The sequence below is a fragment of the Piliocolobus tephrosceles genome, chromosome 1, assembly GCF_002776525.5.
Source record: "Piliocolobus tephrosceles isolate RC106 chromosome 1, ASM277652v3, whole genome shotgun sequence".
Classification (NCBI taxonomy): Eukaryota; Metazoa; Chordata; class Mammalia; order Primates; family Cercopithecidae; genus Piliocolobus; species Piliocolobus tephrosceles.
Window position 1 is genome coordinate 55767911 of NC_045434.1, and position 7212 is coordinate 55775122.

Below are 7212 nucleotides of genomic sequence, written 5' to 3' on the forward strand. Positions count from 1 at the left end.
TATATATAATTTTTATATATTTTATATACATTTTTATAAAATATATTTTTATATATTTTATATATATATATAAATACATATATCCTGTTGGAAATTCATTTTAATATAAATATACATAAAGGTTAAATGGGTAGAAAAAGCTATGCAATGCTAATACCAAATGCAAGAAAGACAGAATTCCTATTTTAATATCCAACAAAGTAGATTCAGGGCAAAACATACTACCAATGGCAATCAGGCATATTGCATACTGATAAAAACATAAATCCATCAGACAGATATAACTACCCTAAATGTGTATGTAACTGTTAACTTAAAAACATATAAAACAAAAACTGAAAGGAGAAATAGGCAACTCCACAATTATGGTTGTAGGGTACACTCTTTTCTGAGTAATTGATATAAGATGGGGGAAAAAGGCAATAAAGTTACAGATATATACCACTATTACCAACTGGACATAAATGACATTTGTTGAACACTGTACCTAATAAGAGCAGAAAACACATTCTTTGAGGTACATGTTGATCAAACACCAATGTAGACCATATTTGGAACCATAAATAAAGCAAACATCAATGCATTTGAAAGATTTTAAATTATACAAAGTATGCTCTTTGGGTATCATATTTGGAAATTAAACAACAAATGTGTAAGTAACTTATTGGCCAAAAAAATCACAAGGGAAATCAGAAAATGTTTTCAACTAAATAAATATGAAAATACAACCTATCACAATTTTTAGGACAAAGCTACACTGGGGAAATGTATAGTGTTAAATGCCGAACAATTACTAAAATAACAAAAACAAAAAAAGTGCTGGCGGGAGCACAGAGCAACTACACTTTGCAAACCTTTTAACATTTTCTTATAAATGAAAACTTTTATTTACCTAGACATTTCCAATCCCAAATATTTACCAGATAAAAATAAAAATATATGTCCAGTCAAAAATATTTAAGCAAATTTTCAGAGCAACATCTTTCATAATAACCCCAAACTGAAAAACACACAAATTTCACTCCTAGATACTTACCCAAACAATTCCACTCTTATATATTTACCAAAGAGAAATACAATTATGTGTCTAGACAAAGATCTGTAAGCAATTCTTCACAGCAACTGTACTCATCATAACCCCAATTTTTGTCTGTGGGTGTGTAGATAAACAAATTTTGATATACCCACACAATGGAATACTAATCAGCAATGAGATATAAACCTATTAATACATGTTACAGCACTGGTGGGTCTCAAAATCATTATGCTAAGAAAAAAAATAAACATAAAAAGCTACATGCAGTGTACTTTCAATTATATGATCTTCTGGAAAAATCTAATTGGTAGGAAACTCTACAAACAGAAAACAGATCAGTTGTCCATAGCGAGGGTAGAACAGGGTATTTATTGAATAATACAATGTTTGGGATAATAGAAATGTTCTGCATCTCGATTGTGGTAAACACTGGTCAAAGCTAATTGAACTGCATAGTTTTTCAAAGATAAATTTTAATGCATATGAATTACACCTGAATAAACTTCACTTTTAAATTCAGGTGTAATTCATATTGCCTCCTTATTTGAATATTCAGTTTATGGTTAAACTGCTGCCTTTCAATATCACGTGAAAATAACCATTTTATCAACAATTTAAACATTCTCAGTGATTGACTCACATCTCTTTTCATCACTTTCAGCATATGCAACCTTCTTGCATTAACCTCAGTCACTATATCACGAAGATTTAAACAGAACTGAAATCTGCAATACAGGAAATAGATGATTAATTAAAGATAATTTCTGTCATTAATTAAGCCATTCTTTACATAGTGGCAGAAAACATGGTATTTTCCTGCCTCTTCATAACATTCATTCTTTTCTGTTCCTAGAATTTTTAGCTTTGAACTCTTCTTCTATAAGTACAGGTGTGTGGATGATAAATGTAGAGTGATTCTGAACTTACCAATACAACTAGTCTAGGTGTCATTTTACTCCTCAAAATTAGAACTACTTGAAATCTAAGAAACATGTGCAGCCTCTTTGGCTGGTTCATTTTGATTGCGGCCAAATTTTTCCCTCCTACCCCTTCATCATCCTCACTCTAAGTGTGTGGTAGTCTCTGACTTCACTGAGATTTTGTCTTCTGCACACCAGGTCAAGTCTTTCCACGCTTTTCCATGCTCTCAGATTGACTTTAAAACAAATATATGAAAAGGAAGTGAACCCAAGGCATCCAAAGTATTGGTGGTTTTCATTTCTTCCAACTACTATATTGTATTTATTTTCCTTTTTTTTCACATAGTTACTTTGAGCTTGTAATCAGTGGATATTTTCCTGGACATCTCCTGGAAGAAGTCATTTGTTCATTATTTTAGCATGTATAGATTCTCAATTCATTGCACTTTTCAAAATGATGCTATAAATTTGCTGTGAATTTTAAAACTTTTATGCATTTGATATTTCTTTCACAGTCTTTAAATTTTATAATTCGATTTTGAAACAAGCTTCAATTTTTGTTTATTATTTTGTACATAACATTGAAATAGTTCATAACATTCCCTTTTAAATAGATTCAGAGAGTAAGCCATTGTCACTCTATTAATAATCTTCAGATTTCTTTTTCTTGTAAGTATTTGATGACATACTTATGTAGAAAGCATGATGCAGCCCACAAAACATTTTAAATGGTTTCAGATTAGTTAGAAAATAAGATAATGGACAAATAAAAATAAAGAACCAGGAAGTAAGGGAGAATTTGTTAGTAATAGTAAAATGAATATTCAGACCAGAGAAAGAGTTTAGCTACCAACTTCTTATCACTCTGGTCATTTTACCAACCTTTCTGAAACCCTTGAAAATGATTTTAAGTTGTTTCAGGATTTGAATTTATTCTTTAAAAAAGTCTATCCACATGTGTATGCAAGTCATGAGAAATAGCTTCACTATGACAGCCGCCAGATGACTAAAACTACCCTTTATAATCTACTGAGATTCACTGTCTACAATCTCAAAGGCAAAATGTGGACATAACTCATAACCCTTTCACTAACCACATTTTAATAATAGAAGCCTACGGCAATTAGTGGCACCAAATTAGTAGGAGGAATAACCAGAAAGGAGTCAGCAAGGCATACCCAACAATTTCAAATCCATTCCCAAGCTATTTTTAGAATGTTTACAAGTAATTCGACTCCCAGTTTCACCACATTTTACTTGAGAAAACTCAAGACTAAATGTTTCAATTTCCATTTACAAATAAGTATTAAGAGATAATAATATAGCAATTTTGTTAAATGGGTAATATTTCAGGTAAATCTTCAATAAAGGCACTGGAGAATTTAACTAGGAGATAGCCACCACTTTTAGTATTCTTCCATTTTAAGGGACACCATAGGTAGCATCTGTGTCTTGGGCCTGGGGATTGGTGCTTTTCTGAGGATGACATCAGTAGTTAAGTTTTCTGAAGAGTCCTTGTTTATGTGTTCTAGAAAGTCATACCTTAAATTTTCACTTTTTTCCTTAATATTCTGCCACCTATTTTCCAATTTTAAATTCAATCTCTCTTCATAAACTTACATAGTCACTCTTTCCTTACTCTATGTCTTGGGAGTATCTTTGATTCATAATAATTCTGGTATCTCTTTTTTTGACATTTGAAGCCAACTGTCCTCTTTCATTTCTGATACTCATAGCTTCTGTTTTATATGTCTCATATAATATTTATCTATGTGTCTATTACGTTGGGCAATTTGTTTAACCTTTCTGAGTTTTTTATTTCCCAAAATTGGCTTAATAATTGATTAAAGGTAAGAAGACACTTAAGGGGCTAAATGAGATAATGTACTGAAAAGCACTAAGCAGAAACCTGGGTATGTATATTGCAAGCCAAGCTATATTTTCTGAGATTCTTCTTTTCTCATTTTCTTTTATTTTTTTCTTAATTAGAATATTCTCTTTTGCTATGCATAATTTAAATTTATATTTTTTACTGATACAAAACAAAACCAAATCATTCCTGTTTTATATTTATCACATTTCTTTATATGTCTATGACCTCATTGTTTTACCTCCAACAACCAGGAATTCCAAGAGACGAGTGAATTTAAAACAGCCTTGATCATCATAGCCAGGGCTGGTCAGTGGCCACAGCCTCAGCTCCATCTGCTTCAAAAGTTCTTTGTTACAGCTGAGTATGGCTGATCTCCCCTCTTCCCAGGGGAAAGGAGAATGTAAGGAGGTGTTCAATGTATAAGTGGCATCATGGTCAAAGGCATTTTCAGTTTCCACTGTTCATACCTGGCCTTGAGTCCTACAGAATTCTGATCATTGCCAACTCAGTCCCTCAAGGTTATCTCCTCCTGCCTTAGCAAATAGATTCCCAGCTTCACTGACTATAGCTGCTTGAGGAGAAAACATGACCATGTCTTAGTTCCATAATAGATTAAAGGTTTTCATCAGCCAGGCTGTAGATGTGCAGTTCCCCTGGCTTTTACTTTCACAAGAAACAAATCAATGTGCTGTCTTCATTTGTTTAGTCCCAGAGTTTCCAAAACTCTCTTTCAGGTAAGAAGAAGAGCTCAAGTGTTTTTTTTTCTCTCTAAAAAGACATCATCTTATCCCATTAGTTAAAGAATATTTGGTTTCATAGATTGAATCTAAAAATATGGATACTTACAAATATGAAACCTATTTATCCTGGTCAAATGATGGGATGCCATTGAAATTGAAGTGGTATTGTGTAAAGTTTGTGCTGGAGAGTTGTTTTATTTATTTTACTTTGCATGCAGCTTCTGAGAAGTTTGAACAGTAGCAGTTTGTGATGTGGCAGTCACTCTTTCCAACAATACTAAGAATTAGTCTTTGTCCACACACACGGACTGCAATGCAGTCTCTGTTCTAGCACACACTGATGCTGTTGCCTATTTTCAGCTGGGTTGATGACTACATTCCAGACTCATGAAAACTAAGCACTGCTGTTATGGTACAAAAACCCTGGGTTTTCCTCCTGGCTGACACTAAAAATAACCCACCAAATTTGTAATTTTCAAGATAATTTTGGCTTTGGTTTTGTAAATGATGACATGCATCTGGATTATGTCCTCTAACGTTGACATTGTTTCAAGTGTTATCTCTGAACACATCAGCTCTTAGTTTGTATGAAACAAATTCATATTACATTCTTGTAGTTTTGTATCTATGTGAAAAAATAAGTGCAAATGTTTTGAAGATGATTCAGCATATATTTTCCCTAGTAATCATTTCATTTTTAAAATGTCCATATAAGTAGAATATATTAATTTACTAAGGTAAAAAAATGAATGCAGTATTTTACTTCCAGCTACTTTCCTTCCACTTCAGACAGAGAAAAAGAAAGTATACTTGAAAAGCAACTTAAGACATTTTTTGAAGCTGCCAAGTTGTCAAACTTTGATTCTTGTGAGGTGCTAAGAATAAGCACAGGAGGGTGAAAAGTCTACCTGTGACAACCAGGAAAAGTGATTTCCAGCCATGCCTCAGTCCCTGCCCCAGCAGGATGAAAGCGTGCTGTTTTACAAGAAACATGTGCCTTTTCTTGAGTAGCAGGGAGACAGCTGATGCAATTGGAAGCTTTGCCATCTGTCCCTGTGACCACAGACTTTACACAGAAATGCTCCTACCAGGTCATGTATTTAGATTCTGTGGTTGTGTATTTATACTATGTGATTAGAACTGCTGGGGAAAGAAAGGGAAGGCCAGACTGTAATGGTCTCTCCTTCAAGCCCTTACATAAAGTCTATTCCTGTTCTTGTTTGCCTGATGTTGATCCAGAACTTTTCAAGCTATCAATTTAGCATAATAGATGCCTGTCATGACATTAACAAGGAAGGTCAAGCTACACACAAAATGAATTTCGAATTTTAACTTGGTAAGAGTTTTTTATGAAGGATAGAATGCTGTATTCTGACTTAAGAAAAGATTTATTATTTACAGAGTAATCTTCAGCAAGACTTGGAATTTCCTCCTTCAGTGACTTTTGTCTCTCAGTCAGCTAGTGAAAGCACACAAAATGATCTTATAACATTTTATCCAACATTTAGATTATTTTTTATTGTGAGGATTTTGTAAAGGAATATAATGCTGTGAGCACATTTATCAGTGGTGTGTTTTTTTCAAGACTTATGGTGATAAACAAATCTGGGATGGGGATCATGACCCTCTTTTAGCGATGAACCTCATCACTAAGTCAGAGAGAGATTAGTTAGAAAACCTGAATGCCAAGATGAAACGGAAAAGCAGGAACAAGAAAGAATGACAAAAAAGAAAACAATAAAACAATATGTGCAATATGGGGGTATCTTCCTGGGAACATTTCACTGCATAGATTTACTTACCATAACTGATAGAGTAAGTTTTCCTGGCATTGGTTCCCTAAAGAACAGTACAGCTAGTAAGGATTTGCTGCTTTTATTTCTTTTCTTTTATTTATTTATTTGTTTATTTTTGAGATAGAGTCTCGCTCTGTTGCCCAGGCTGGAGTGCAGTGGTGCCATCTCGGCTCACTGCAAGCTCCACCTCCCGGGTTCGCGCCATTCTCCTGCCTCAGCCTCCCAAGTAGCTGGGACTACAGGCACCTGCCACCAAGCCCAACAAATTTTTTGTATTTTTAGTAGAGACGGGTTTTCACTGTGTTAGCCAGGATGGTCTCGATCTCCTGACCTCATGGTCCACTGGCCTTGCCCTCCCAAAGTGCTGGGATTGCTGGTGTGAGCCACCGCACCCGGCCTGCTGCTTTTATAACTTGTTAAAAGAGAAAATTTTACTCTGCCCTTAAATGCGATGCATGTTTCTCAGATTAACTAGCAATATAAATTCGTGGTAGAGTAAGAGTATCAGTGAAACTCCTGAAAATCAGTCAAGCCACTCAGGAGCTATGGAGCAAGCATCTCCGCAGCGGATATAGGCACATCAGCCCTACTAACTGCACAGAAAAGAGCAAATGGATAAAAATGAACTGTGCCTCCCTTTGCTCATTAGCTTATAAGTAAAAGGCTGTCTATTGTTTATTATTAAATTAATGGAAAAATTAGAAGACTTAGGGCATACTCGGGCCTTTCTGACAAGCTCGAGTATGTTTTCTCAGCATTTCTTCCCAAACCATGGTAGGCAGCACCCACACACACACTCTCACACACACACATCCAATCCAACACACACACACATCCAATCCAACAC